Source organism: Theobroma cacao, chromosome 2 (genome assembly GCF_053813885.1).
Source record: "Theobroma cacao isolate CCN51 chromosome 2, ASM5381388v1, whole genome shotgun sequence".
NCBI lineage: Eukaryota > Viridiplantae > Streptophyta > Magnoliopsida > Malvales > Malvaceae > Theobroma > Theobroma cacao.
The window spans coordinates 14,609,795-14,625,528 of record NC_142640.1 but is presented as its reverse complement, the minus strand read 5'-3'; the positions used below and the strand labels follow the sequence as shown (position 1 = coordinate 14,625,528).

The following is a 15,734-nucleotide window of genomic DNA, read 5'->3' as shown; positions in this document are numbered from 1 at the left end:
AAGAATAGATGAAACCCAGTATTGTACCTAACGATACACTTGAGTTGATTTAACCTCGATCTAGTTCAAATAGGAATCGTAGGGTGAAATTTAATATTTTACAGTCCAAGAATGACTAAAAATGATTGTTCGGAGTTCGAGGGTTCATTTGGAGAAAATTTGAAAATTTTGATGTTCAGGGGCAAAATCGTCATTTTGCCACCTAAGATAATAATTTGATCATGGAGTGAAATTTTTGACCAAGATTAACTATTTGGAGTATAATTTAATGATAGGAAGTGAAAAATTTCAATTCCAGCAATTTTTGGAACATAGGGGCAAAACGATAATTTTGTCACCCTCGGGTAAAACTGTAATTTTCACCACCCAAAACTTGTCAAAATCATAGGATTTATTTATTTTTGGTATGAATAACTATGGTATTTTAAGTGGTGAAAATTTGAAGTTTAAAGGATGAAATTTTAAAAACGGGCCAATGGAAAAGTGACACATGGCACTTTTTAATGATTTAATATTATTTTAAAGGAAAATCAGCCCATTTAAACCCCACATCAGGTGATGGTCGGCCATAAGGAGAAAATAAGAGAGAAAATAGAGAGGAAAGGAAGAAAAGAGAAAACCCAAAGGAAAACTAGAAAATTCAAAGGGGAATTCGCGTTTTTCGTCCGTTTACGCGCCTAATGGTAAGATTTTTCGACTTTAGCTTGATTTCTACCTTTCCTATGCCTTTGCTTCCATTTAGCATGCTTGAGGAGAGAGATCAAAAAGTGATACCAAGGGCTGGCTAATTTCAAGGGGAAGGATTTTGAAATTTTTATGTTTTGATTCTTAGTAAAATTGGTAGTTTTAGTTAGTTAAATGTGTATAGAAATCAAATTGGGCAAGAAAGCATGAAATTCTCACAATACCCACCCTTGGCCGAATATTCAGTGATGTATAATGATGATGAACTGATTTTTATTCTAAGAGAAATGAAGAGAAAATGATGAAAAATGGTTAAATGTGATAGAAAAACGAAGTGAAAAATTAATCGAGTTAATGTCCCATTTTTGACCAAATTTTTCAAGGAGGAAAGTGGGCTGATTTTGGTGATTTTAAAGGGCTATTGGCTGATATTTAATGGTTAGAAATGTTGGAGAGAAAATGGGACAATTTAGAGCTAAATTGGAGTGCGTTAGTAATTTATCGGGTAAAGTACCAAAAATAGGTTAATACCACGTTTAAGCTGTTTTAGGCTATTGCATTTCATACCATGCATTAGTATAAGATTTAAGTCAATTATATAGTGATTTAGCATCAATGTGGTGAATTGTGTAATTTTTGCAATGTGTCTAGGAGGAGAGCCTTTTGGTAAAGGCAAGGAAGTCGTACCCGACGAACAGTGATCGAGGCGCCTAGAAAACATTTAATTTGCACAAACGGTGAGTAAACCTATTATTATTGTAAATTATCTAGAGTTTATTTTTAAATGCTCTTCATGTATTTTATGAAACAAAAATGAGATTAAAATGGGACTTTTGATGTTTTAGAAATAAATGTGACGAATAAATATATTGTCTTAATTAGCCGAAATAAGAAACTTTTGATCATGAAATTGAGTAATTGGAGGCTGCTAATTGTCTTGAAAAATATATTTTCCTATGAATGGCTTATGATATATGAGTATATGTGGCTATATTTTATAATTGCATTGGGAATTTATGTAAGCTGTCTTTTACTATGCAGGCTGGGTAAATAAATAAAAGCCACGTTGTACTGTCGAAATTTTATTAAAATTGGTGGGTTTAGTCATTGCAGTGACGGGTTTCCGTGGATTGCCTATTAGAGGGGTACGGTAAACCCGATTGCATAGTTACTCCGATTGTAGAGGCGAGGAGCGTAACTCCCAGGGTAGTGTTAAAGCTCACTTCACGTCGAACCCCCATGTGAATGTGTAACTTGGCCAACGCCAAGGAACGGCTTGTTTTCAAAACTAACATGTGTTTCACATGTAAATATCTTAACAACCTTGGCAGACTCGGTTAGATGCCTTGGCCAAGGTATCCCCAAGGACTAGTTTTTGGGTTGAGCCCTGTTTCTAATAAAAGTCGTAAGCCTTAACAACTATTTTGGTAAATTACAAATATTTTATGGTTTAAGAAATAAATTGAAAACTTTATGAAATGGTTTGTGATTTGTTGTTTAAACTTGCCTCCATTTTACTCGCCTTTAGATATTTATAATAATGTCTGTTTACTCATTGGGATTGCAAAATCTCACCCACCTCCTTTCCAAATATTTCAGGCCTGTGGTAACTTATAGATATCCGATTTTTTCGAGGATTCCAGTTGACCCCTCTATCTCACAGACAGTAGGTTACTATCACCAAAACTTTGTGTATTTACGGGCCACTTGTCATTGTAATTATTATTGTACATTATAACTTTGTAAATTATTGTTTGTATGAATTTATTTTACTTCCATGTTACAAAAGATTACTTACACATGTTTCTATAAATATTGTTTTATATAAAAATGCTATATTTTAATCAATATTTTGAATAGTAATATTTGTCTATAAATCCTTTTAAAATAATAATAATAATAAAATAATTTTTATCTTTTGATTTACTTGAGCCGGAAACGATTGGTAATTGTTTAAAACAGAATGTTTAACAACGATTGCTCACGGGAAAGGCAAGAAACTGATACGTAAGCCTTACGGACTTTCGATTGGCATTCCGGGTAATGAGTGTCAATCGGGATGTCGCGGCGGTTGTCATGGGCCCGAGGGAGGTTCCAGGTAGTGACAATTCGGTTGGTATCAAAGCTTTTGGTTTAAAAGCTTATGGTTTTGAAAGAAGTTTTTGATTTTTAAAGTTCTTGGATTTAAAGTTATTTTAAAATAATTTACAATGTCAGTGTGGCCTAGTTAAGATTAGTTAGTTGCATGTAGTTGCATATAGAGTCTTAAATCGTTTAAACCAATTTCGTTCTTTTTGTAGATCATTATGCCTCCTCGATGTGAGCTACCACCTATCACTAGATCTACCGGTAGGAGAAGATGTAATAGCCCGCACCCTTGTTAGACACAAATAAGACCTTATTGATCAAACGAATGATCGTTTGATGCGAATTGGCGTGCTAAGGAGCAACAAAGGATGAAAGGAACGTTCAAGAATAAAATGCTTCGCACGTGCAGAAACAACAACTAAATAATAATATTTTTGTTGGAGATGAATTAGTAAGCTAAAGGATGATTCGGAAGTAAACCGAGATGTAATAATGCATTTTGGGACCAAAGAAGGCAAGTGAAAAATTTTGAAATAAAATAATATTTTATTCAATAAAATAATATTAAAATATTAATATTTTATATGTTATCGGAATTAGTCATGAAAAATGGAATATGACTAATTTAAGTGGGGGAGAAGAAGTAAAGAAGAATTTTGAAGGAAAACGACAATAATTGTGACAACGTGATTTTATTAAATCGAGCTAACGCCGGTAAGTAAATATTTAAATATTATGGTGACACCGCGTTGAAATGCGATCTCGATATTTTGATTATACACGTGTAAGAAAAGGAAGATAGAAGAAAATTAGAATTTTTAAACATGTTGGAATGATTAAATTTTAAGATACGAAAATTGGAAGATGGAGTACCAAATAAAATGAAGTTAAGGCATAATATGTAAATTTTATTGTTTTGAAGAAATAAAAATAAAATAAAAATAAAATGGATGATAAAATAATGAAGAAAAGATGTTGAAAAGTCAAACAATATTTTTATATGTACATGAGTGATCACATGAGTCAAGAATGGAAATGATGTGGTTTGGATGGGAATGAAGAAAAGTCAAAGTTATTTGGAATAATATTAAATTGGAACCAAGTGAGGTGAATGGCCGGCCATACAAAAGAAAGGAAGAAAGACAAAAAAGTAAAGAAAACAAAAGAGAAGAGTGTAGAAAGAAAGGTGGGGGCCGGCCATGTGAGGAAAGAAAAAGGAAGAGAGAAAAGTTAAGTCGGTTAGTGAAGAAGAAAAAGAGAAGAAAAATAAAGGAAGAAAGAAATGAAGAGAAAAAGGGAGAGAAAGAACCGCGAGAGAGGAAGAGCAAAGAGAATGGTTTTGCTGCACTTTGAGGAAGGAAAAAGTAAATTTTTGCTGCAATTTTGGAGGAAGAAGAAAGCTAAAAATTTTGAGGTAGGAAAGCTGACTTTTTTGAAGTTAATTGTTGGAATTTTTGAGGTTTCTATGGTTGATTTTGGTGCTGAAAATTCAAGGTTTTTGCTGCTGAAATTGTGTGAATTTGTAGCTGAAAATTTTAGAGGTTTTGTTGCCATTAAAGGGCAGCAAAGTGCTGCCAATTTGTGCAAAAAAATTGGAGCTATTTGCTGCCAATTTGTGTAGAAAAATTGTGCAGAAAAATTGGAGCTGTTTGCTGCAGAAAAATGGGAGTTGTTTGTGCAGAAAAGTTAGAGTTGTTTGCTGCAGAAAAATTGGAGCTGTTTGTGCAGAAAAATTGGAGCTGTTCGCTGCCAATTTGTGCAGAAAAATTGGATAGCATTGTGCTACCAATTTGAGGGAGAAAAAGTAACTTGGTGCTGCCAAATTTTTGAGGAAAAGAGAGCTGAAAGTGCTGCCACCGGAGGAGGAAGAAAATGACCCAAGGAAGAGAGGAAGCCACGGTGGTGAAGAGAGGAAGACATGGTGGTGAAGGAAGTGACGGTGAAAGAAAGAAAAAAGAAAGGAAAAGAAAAAAAAAGAAAAGAAGTAGAAAATAAAAATGGGCATGGCTCAAATAGAAAATAAAAATGGGCATGACCCAAATAGAAAATAAATGGGCATGACCCAATAGAAAATAAGTGGGCATGGCCCAATAGAAAATAAAAATAAATAGGTTTGGCCCAAATGGGAAAAATGGAGAAGCCCATGGAGAAGGCCCAATGGTAAGTTAATTTTATATTTTAAGATTTATGGGTAGTTTAATATTGTGCATATTTTGGATGAAAAATATGCAAGTTGCTTAAGGAATTTTTAATTAAGTTGCTAGGAAAGTTGTCGTGGAGGCGTGCCGAACAAAGTATGTGACCGATAAATAGGAATAATTATACGCATACGAATCAATAGTGAAGTAATATCCCACTATTATGAGGTGAGTAGGGGGTGTCAATTTTAAAGAATTTCGTATATATATACATGTACATATATTTTACGTGAAGTGCAAAATTTATGGAAAGCATGCGTTGATAGAATTTTAAGGAATTGTGGGTGTAAGTTATTTTTAGAAATCATTTGAAATATATATATATATATATATATATTTTAGACATAAAGTGTTTTAAACTGGGAAACAAGCTTTTCGAAAAGATTTTTATCAAAGGAAATTGTGACTTATTGTTTGTGTGGTGTGCATTCATGAAATTTATTACATATTCACCATGCTATTTTGATACAAAATATCATGCAAATATTTACAATGAACATTTTACAAAAAGAGAGTTTTAACATGATGTGGGGACCGATATTTTGAGAAAGATTTAAAATATCCTCTTGAAGATCAAATTTGAATTCTTTTAAAAGGTGATTTCATTTTAACCAAGAAATTCAAAAGTAATTGGAGATTGCTACTTGTTGTGTTATAAATTGTATTTTGAATCGAATGGCTTGTGACAATATTTGCATGATTAGTTGAATTGGTATTTGTGTTGAAATATATTAACTGTGTATTTAGCCTTAAGAGGCTGGATTGTGAAATAATTGCTATGTCATGCTATTGCAAAGTTTATTGTATGGTGGGTTTAGCTTGCTGCAGTGGGTGGATTCTGTGGACCAGCCTATTAGAGGGGTACGAAATTCGGTTATATATGTACCTCGGTCGGAGAGGCGCATAGGGTATCTCCTGAGGTATGGCTAGAGTTCACGTCACGCCAAACCACCTCGTGATGATGAACTCCGCTAACGCCAAGGAACGGCTGTGTTTTCAAAATAAAAATATGATTTATGCGTACATTACTTTTTAGCAGCCTTGACGGATTCGGTTGGGATAGCCCCAGACCAACGTATCCCTGACAACCGAGTATGAGAATGATTTTGGCACAAGCCAAGTTTTTAAGAAAGTCATAAGCCATGTTGTTTATTTTTGACAAAAATGTAATGGTTTTATATGAGTTGAAATAAGTTTTAATATTATGAATTATATTTCTCTGCATGGTGAAAAAGGAATTAAACGATTTTTTGCAACTCCCCTATATGTTTATCTGTGAAATAAATCTGTAATTCCTTGCATATGGGGCGAGTTATGATTTGGGCATGATTTTAAATATTATTTGGTTTCACTTGAGCTTGCTAAATTTTATTGATTTGATTCGAAAATGATTATTAATATATTTTGATGTGAAAAAATTTTATTACCTCGATTATTTAAACTTTATAAGAAATTCTCAATTTTTATATAAGGCACAAATCCCAGTTTGAAACGAATTATTTTTATAATCTGCATTTTTATATTAAACTAATCTGCCATTTACTTGTTTCCCATCTGCGTCCTACTCGCTGAGTCGATAATTATCACTGAGTCGATGAGACTCACACCCCTTTTATTTCCCCTTTTGCAGATAGGGATCAGCCCAGCATGTAGTCAGTGACGCATTCGGTCCACTGTGAATAGGTAAAGGCATCTCCTAGCATTTTATTCCGAGTCGCTCTGCTGTTAGAGGTCAAGTCGTAGCATTTTATTTATTAAGTTGTAAACAAATTCTAAATTTTTATATAAGCATTAATTTGGAGATTATAGATTTTAATACATATACTTACGAATAAAAAGGAAAAAGTTTGTATTGATTTTTATATTTATGGTTCAAGTTAGTATATGAAAGTATCAATATTATATGATGATTGAATGTAGTGGATTAACAAGCAAATTCTAGACAGGCTTGTTCGAGACTTGGCGAGTCTTTTTCAAAAGTATTGGACGTCGGTAGCTACTAGAGAGAGGTCGTTGCAGAAGAGGTCACCTTAGACAGAGTCAATCGAATTTCATAGAAGAGGAGTCGGCTGCGTCTTCTTTTAGAGTAGCCCCTATTGCTGAGTCTACTGACATTCCTATACCTCTTCCACCACCTGTTGCTGCTCCTGGCGTACCTGCCATGTCACCCAAGGCAGCTCAAGCATTAGCGACTTTTCTCGTTGCTCTTACCGGCCAGGCTCAGGCTGGTCCCGTTCCACCCGCTGTTTTCCCTGTAATAGCCCCAGTACCACCACCTTCTATTCCACCCCAAACACCCGACGTCTCCATTTCTAAGAAATTGAAGGAAGCTAGACAGTTAGGTTGCGTCTCGTTTACTGGTGAGTTGGATGAGACCGTAGTTAGGGATTGGGTTATTCAAGTATCGGAGACATTGACAGATATGAGATTAGATGATGAGATGAAATTAAAGGTGGCTACATGGTTATTTGAGAAGAAAGCCCGTACCTGGTGGAGTTTAGTAAAGTCTCGCTCTCCTATATCGCTGACTTGGACGAATTTTCTCTGAGAGTTCGATGGTCAGTACTACACCTATTTCCATCAAAAAGAGAAAAAGAGAGAATTTCTGAGCTTGAAACAAGGGAACATGACCATTGAGGAGTATGAGACTCGTTTTAACGAGCTGATGTCTTATGTACCTGAGTTGGTGAAATTGGAGCAAGACTAGGTAAACTACTTTGAGGAAAGACTCCGTAATGAGATACGAGAGCGTATGATAGTGACTGGCAAGGAGTCGTATAAGAAAGTTGTGCAGATGGCTTTACAGGCTGAGAAGCTCGCCATTTAGAATAGACAGATCCGAGCTGAGTTTGCAAAGAGAAAGAATCTGCCTAAGTTCCTGGGTCAGTCTTTAAAGAGAGGCAGAGATTCGACATCTACTATAGGAAGTACTACCTCAACGTCTGTGGCATCCACTAGACCTCCATCTCAGCAGTCACAGCCGAGATCTTCTAGATTTGATTGGCCAGTGATGAGTAGTCAGGGGGGAACTTCAGGAGGATTGGACAGATGTCGTAATTGCAGAGAATTTCATGTTAGGTCATGTAGAAAGCTTGTAAAGTGTTTTTAATGCAGCCAACAGTGGCATATCAAGAGAGATTGTCCTCAGTTGAGACGAGATACAGTAGTTACTTTTACTCCTCTGACTCGTCCTAGTATACCATGGAGAGACATTTCGGGATCACAATCTAGACAAGGCCTAGTGATACGGTCAGGCATGGGGAGTAATACCCCAGAGTAGCCATCTTCCAAACCGTAGCCCTAGATTTTGACCAGGGTTTTTGCAGTGATTGAGGATGAAGCCCGAGTTCGACCTAGCACAGTGACAGGTACTATGATTGTGTTTGATAGAGATGCACATGTTTTGATAGATTCGGGCTCCGATAGATCATACGTGAGCATATCATTTGCATCATTCTCAGATAGGAACCTGTCACCAGTAGAGGAAGAGATTGTAGTGCATACTCTTCTGGGTGAGCAGTTAGTAAGAAATACGTATTATAGAGACTGTGGTATTAAAGTTGAGGAAGAAGAATTTATGGGTGATTTAATCCCTTTGGAGATTCGGGGCTTTGATTTGATCTTGGGTATGGATTGGTTGTCTGCACATTGAGCAAAGGTGGATTGTTTTAAGAAAGAAGTGATTCTTCAGAGTTCAGAGGGAGCAGAAGTTGTATTTACGGGAAATATTACCGTTTTGTGTAATCTCAGCCCTCAAAGCTTTGAAATTGGTACGAAATGGATATCCGGCATACTTGGCTCACGTGAATGATATATCGAGGGAGGAACCTAAGTTAGAGAATGTCCCCGTAGTAAGTGAGTTCCCTGATGTATTTCTTGATGAATTACTGAGATTTCCTCCCGATCGTGAGTTCGAATTCACCATTGACTTACTTTCGGGTACTGCCTCTATCTCTATTCCTCCATATAGAATGGCTCCGACAGAGTTGAAGGAGTTGAAAGTACAGTTGAAAAAGTTAGTGGACAAGGGTTTTAGACGCCCTAGTACATCTCTGTGGGGAGCACCAATTTTATTTGTGAAAAAGAAAGACGGTACACTTCGATTATGTATAGATTACCGACAGCTTAACAGAATGACCATGAAGAACAAGTATCCGTTGCTGAGGATTGATGATCTTTTCGATCAATTACAGGGAGCCACAGTGTTTTCTAAGGTTGATCTAAGGTCTGGGTATCATCAGTTGAGGGTTAAAGAATAGGATGTACCCAAGACAACGTTCAAGACTCGGTACAGTCATTATGAGTTCTTGGTCATGCCTTTCGGGTTAACTAACGCACCGACAGTTTTTATGGATCTCATGAACAGGGTGTTCCACCCTTGGACAAGTTTGTTATTGTATTCATTGATGACATCCTAGTTTACTCGAGAGATAATGATGAGCACGCTATCCATTTGCGTATAGTATTACAGACTTTACGGGAAAGATAGTTGTATGCAAAGTTTTCGAAGTGTGAGTTTTGGTTACAGGAAGTGGTATTCTTGAGAAACGTAGTATCGGGAGCTAGAATATATGTTGATCCCAGGAAGATAGAGGTAATTTTACAATGAGAGCAACCTAAGATAGTGACGGAGATTCGTAGTTTCCTCGGATTAGTCGGTTAGTATCGGAGGTTTGTTCAGGGATTTTCCTTAATAGCAGCTCTTTTGACCCGTCTAACTCGTAAGGGAGTTAAGTTTAAGTGGGACGATGTGTGTGAAAGTCGATTTCAAGAGCTGAAGAACCGGTTAACATCTACTCCAGTATTGACACTTCTTGTGAGTGGTAAGGGATTTGTAGTATATAGTGATGCCTCAAAGTTGGGGTTGGGGTGCGTACTGATGCAGGATGAAAAAGTTGTGGCTTATGCTTCTAGACAACTAAAGAGGCATGAAGCAAATTACCCTACCCATGATTCAGAGTTAGCAGCGGTGGTGTTTGCTTTAAAAATCTGAAGGCATTACTTGTATGGTGAGCATTGTTGGATATTTACGGATCACAAGAGTTTAAAATATTTGCTTACTCAGAAAGAGCTTAATTTGAGGCAAAGGCGATGGTTGGAGTTGATAAAAGATTATGACTTGGTGATAGACTATCATCCAGGAAAGGCGAATGTTGTAGCTGATGCCTTAAGTCGTAAGTCTTCATCGTCTTTAGCCGTACTTCAGAGTTGTTATTTTCCAGCATTATTAGAGATGAAATATCTTGGGGTCCAGTTGAGAAATGGTGAGGATGGATCCTTATTGGCAAGCTTCATTGTGTGATCTTCTTTAGTTAATCAGATTAAGGACATTCAGAGGTCTGATGATGAGTTAAGAAAAAAAATTCAAAAATTGACCAATGGGGGAGTTAGTGAGTTTAGATTCAGAGAAGATAATGTCTTGATGTTTAGAGACCGAGTTTGTGTTCCTGAGGGAAACCAGCTGAGACAGGCGATCATGGAAAAAGCCCATTCATCTGCTTATGCATTACATCCCGGAAGCACCAAGATGTATAAGACTATCAGGGAGAATTATTGGTGGCCAGGTATGATGCGAGACGTAGCAGGTAACAAAGTGTCTCGTATGTCAACAAGTTAAGGCAGAGCATCAGAGGCCAGCAGGTACACTTTAGTCTTTACCTATTCTCGAGTGAAAATGGGAGCATGTAACTATGGATTTTGTTTTGGGACTGTCACGGACACAGAGGGGAAAGGATGCGATCTGGGTGATCGTAGATCGGTTGACTAAGTCTGCTCACTTTTTAGCTGTCCATAGTTCATACTCTATTGAGAAGTTGGCTCAGCTCTATATAGATGAGATTGTGAGGCTACATGGAGTCCCCGTTTCTATTGTGTCAGACCGAGATCCTCGATTCACTTCTCGACTCTGGCTAAAATTTCAAGAAGCTCTCAGAACCAAATTGAAATTTAGCACTACTTTTCACCCACAGATGGATGGTCAGTCCGAGAGGACTATCTAGACTATGGAGGATATGTTGAGAGCTTGTGTCATGGATTTTCTTGGGAGTTAGGATAGACACTTGCTGTTAGTGGAATTTACTTACAATAACAGCTTCCAGTCTAGCATTGGTATGGCACCGTACGAAGCTTTATATGGAAGGAAATGTCGTACTCCACTTTGTTGGGATGAAGTGGGTGAAAGAAAGTTAGTTAGTGTGGAATTGATCAATCTAACTAATGACAAGATCAAGGTTATATGAGAAAGGCTAAATGTAGCCCAGGATAGGTAGAAGAGCTATGCAGATAAACGGAGAAAAGACTTGGAGTTTAAGATTGATGATAGAGCTTTTCTTAAGGTTTCTCCGTGGAAAGGTGTGATTCGATTTGCAAAGCGGGGAAAGCTTAACCCGAGGTATATTGGACCATTCCGAATCATTGAGAGAATTGGACCAGTGGTTTATCGGTTAGAACTACCTTTGGAGTTAGATCGGATCCACAACGTTTTCCATGTCTCCATGCTTAAGAAATATGTACCAGATCCCTCTCACATCCTCGAAGCACCTCCAATCGAGTTGCATGACGATTGAAGTTCGAGGTGCAACTTGTGAGTATCTTGGATCAAAAGGATCGAGTATTGAGGAACAAGAGTATTTCAATGGTCAAAGTGTTGTGGAAAAGCGCTCGAATGGAGGAAATGACATGGGAAGTAGAGCATCAGATGAGGAACCAATACCCGTATCTATTTGTCGAATCTGGTAAGTGAAATTTTGAGGTTAAAATTTTATTTTAAGGGGGGTAGAATTATAAAACCCGACCCTATAAACATATGTCATGACATACATGCACTGAGTAACATGTTATTACGTTAGGAAAGCCCCTAAGAATAGACGAAACCCGATATTGTACCTAACGGTACACTTGAGTTGATTTAACCTCTAACTAGTTCAAATAGGAATGGTAGGATGAAATTTAATATTTTACAGTTCAGGAATGACTAAAAATGATTGTTCGGAGTTCGAGGGTTCATTTGGGGAAAAATTGAAAATTTTGATGTTTAGGGGCAAAATCGTCATTTTGCCACCTAAGATAATAATTTGATCATGGAGTGAAAATTTTGACCAGGATTAACTATTTGGAGTATAATTTAATGATAGAAAGTGAAAAATTTCAATTACGGTAATTTTTGGAACATAAGGGCAAAACGGTAATTTTGTCACCTCGGGGTAAAATCGTAATTTTCACCACCCAAAACTTGTCAAAATCATAAGATTTATTTATTTTTGGTATGAATAACTATGGTATTTTAAGTGGTGAAAATTTGAAGTTTAAAGGATGAAATTTTAAAAACGGGCCAATGGAAAAGTGACACATGGCACTTTTTTTTATGATTTAATATTATTTTAAAGGAAAATCAGCCCATTTAAACCCCACATCAGGTGATGGTCGGCCATAAGGAGAAAATAAGAGAGAAAATAGAGAGGAAAGGAAGAAAAGAGAAAAACCAAAGGAAAACTAAAAAATTCAAAAGGGAATTCGCGTTTTTTGTCCGTTTACGCGTCTAACGGTAAGATTTTTTGACTTTAGCTTGATTTCTACTTTTCCTATGCCTTTGTTTCTATTTAGTATGCTTGAGGAGAGAGATCAAAAAGTGATACCAAGGGCTGGTCGAAATTCAAGGGGAAGGATTTTGAAATTTTTATGTTCTGATTCTTAGTTAAATTGGTAGTTTTAGTTAGTTAAATGTGTATAGAAATCAAATTGGGCAAAAAAGCATGAAATTCTCACAATACCCACCCTTGGCCGAATATTTAGTGATGTACAATGATGATGACCTGATTTTTATTCTAAGAGAAATGAAGAGAAAATGATGAAAAATGGTTAAATGTGATAGAAAAACAATGTGAAAAATTAACCGAGTTATTGTCCCATTTTTGACCGAATTTTTCAAGGAGGAAAGTGAGCTGATTTTGGTGATTTTAGAGGGTTATTGGCTGATATTTAATGGTTAGAAATGTTGGAGAGAAAATGGGACAATTTAGAGCTAAAATGGAGCACGTTAGCAATTTATCGAGTAAAATGCCAAAAATAGGTTAATACCGCATTTAAGCCGTTTTAGGCTATTTCATTTCATACCATGCATTAGTATAGGATTTAAGTCAATTATATAGTGATTTAGCATCAATGTGGTGAATTGTGTAATTTCTGCAATGTGTCTAGGAGGAGAGCCTTCCGGTAAAGGCAAGGAAGTCGTTCTCGACGAACAGTGATCGGGGCACCTAAAAAATATTTAATTTGTACAAGCGGTGAGTAAACCTATTATTATTGTAAATTATCTAGAGTTTATTTTTAATGCTCTTCATGTATTTTATGAAACGAAAATGAGATTAAAATGGGACTTTTGATGTTTTAGAAATAAATGTGACAAATAAATATATTGTGTTGATTATCTGAAATAAGAAACTTTTGATCATGAAATTGAGTAATTTGAGGTTGCTAATTGTCTTGAAAAATATATTTTTCTATGAATGGCTTATGATATATGAGTATATGTGGCTATATTTTATAATTGCATTGAGAATTTATGTAAGCTGTTTTTTACTATGCAGGCTTGGTAAATAAATAAAAGCCACGTTATACTGTTGAAATTTTATTAAAATTGGTGGGTTTAGTCACTGCAGTGACGGGTTTCTGTGGACTGCCTATTAGAGGGGTACGGTAAACCCGGTTACATAGTTACTCTAATTGTAGAGGCAATGAGGTAACTCCTGGGGTAGTGTTAAAGCTCGGTTCACGTCGAACCCCCACGTGAATGTGTAACTCGACCAACGCCAAGAAACGACTTGTTTTCAAAACCAACATGTGTTTAACATGTAAATATCTTAACAACCTTGATGGACTCGGTTAGATGCCTCGACCAAGGTATCCCCGAAGACTAGTTTTTGGCTTGAGCCCTGTTTCTAATAAAAGTCATAAGCCTTAACAACTGTTTTGGTAAATTCAAATATTTTATGGTTTAAGAAATAAATTGAAAACTTTATGAAATGGCTTGTGATTTGTTGTTTAAACTTGCCACCATTTTACTCGCCTTTAGATATTTATAATAATGTCTGTTTACTCATTGGGATTGCAAAATCTCACCCACCTCATTTCCAAATATTTCAGGCCTGTGGTAGCTTGTAGATACCCGATTTTGTCAAGGATTCCAGTTGACCCCTCTATCTCATAGACAATAGGTTACTATCACCAACACTTTGTGTATTTACAGGCCACTTGTCATTGTAATTATTATTATACATTATAACTTTGTAAATTATTGTATGTATGAATTTATTTTACTTCCACGTTACAAAAGATTACTTACACATGTTTCTATAAATATTGTTTTATATAATAATGCTATATTTTAATCAATATTTTGAATAGTAATATTTATCTATAAATCCTTTTAAAAAAAAATAATAATAAAATAATTTTTATCTTTCGATTTACTTGAGTCGAAAACGACTGGTAATTGTTTAAAACAGAATGTTTAACAACGATTGCTCACAGGAAAGGCAAGAAACTGATATGTAAGCCTTGCGGGGTTTTGATTGGTATTTCGGGTAATGAGTGTCAATTGGGAGGTCACGACGGTTGTCATAGGCCCGAAGGAGGTTCCAGGTTGTGACATTAAGGATCAACCTAATAATATATATACCAATGTGGAGGCTCCTTAAGGATAACTGATGTGCCCCTAACATTTGAGAGATATGATTGAAATATGATTAATAATTGATGAAAGGCTTTGAGGTAAACAAATTATATTTTGAGTGTGATGTTGTGTTCGGTAACTAAAATGTGCCTATAGAGCTTAATCGATGATGTGTTTATAAAGATAAGTTTTGATTATTATGCATTTATTTGGAGACATTGGTTTGATCATTGATTGAATATGAGTATGCCATTGAGATGACGTTGCAACAATTCACCGTGAAATGCACATAGGTTATTAGAATGATCCTCGCATTTTCACCTTTGGAGATGTTTGATTATGATTGTCTTATGGCTAGATATGCCTATATATATATATATATATGAGAATTTTTATGCTATATTAGTCTTTTCCCTCACTGAGTATTAAATGACTCACCCTTTTATTGTACCATGTGCAAATAGGTAAGCTATGAGACTACATGGCTAACTTTGCTCATGATAAAACTTTTGGCATCTAGTACGTTCCCTATCCAGTGAGTCCACTCCACTGAATTTGAACTATGTTAGCATTTGCTTGTGGTATTGGTTTCCCAACCATGTATATTTGGGATTTGTGCAAACACAATGTTGCTATTTATATTTGCATAAGGGTTGTATGATACAAACTCGCTATGCGGCTAATGTATGGCCTTGTGAGAAATGTATTAAATACTGTATACAAATTATGTGCCAAGGGCAACACTTATATATTTGAATTGAATATTAAATGAATATTTATGTTATGAAACATTTGGCTATGTGGTATGTATAATTTGGAATTTTGAGGCTTGCTCGAGTCTCTTGGGCCTTGCCTGTGGGGCTTATGCATTGATCACAAACCCCCAAGTTTGTGTCGTGATAGACCTCACCTCTTCGCCAGCCACTACCTAAGCCTTCCTCACTAGTTGTTGCTAGTCCCAACTCTCAAAGCCAAAGTAAAGACTTATGAGTGATGAGTGATGACATATAGTTGTGATGAATAAGCCTTAATTGTTGAATTAATTTATGGTTGTTTGATATGGGTATTAAGTGCAACAATAAGAGCTTATTTTT

The 15,734-nt window shown here is 36.1% G+C and overlaps 1 long non-coding RNA gene across 3 annotated transcripts; it reads left to right on the top strand.

The window, feature by feature from the left end:
- The first annotated feature begins 3,808 nt into the window (after positions 1-3,808).
- On the top strand, positions 3,809-14,300 carry LOC148764080 (uncharacterized). Of its 3 annotated transcripts, XR_016024806.1 has the most exons (6): positions 3,809-5,138; positions 5,789-5,890; positions 6,601-6,653; positions 6,917-11,704; positions 13,167-13,252; positions 14,112-14,300. It is a non-coding gene; the product is annotated as an uncharacterized LOC148764080 (long non-coding RNA). The 3 variants fall into 3 exon arrangements; XR_016024807.1 differs by lacking the exon at positions 5,789-5,890; XR_016024808.1 differs by lacking the exons at positions 5,789-5,890; positions 6,917-11,704.
- Positions 14,301-15,734: the final 1,434 nt, after the last annotated feature.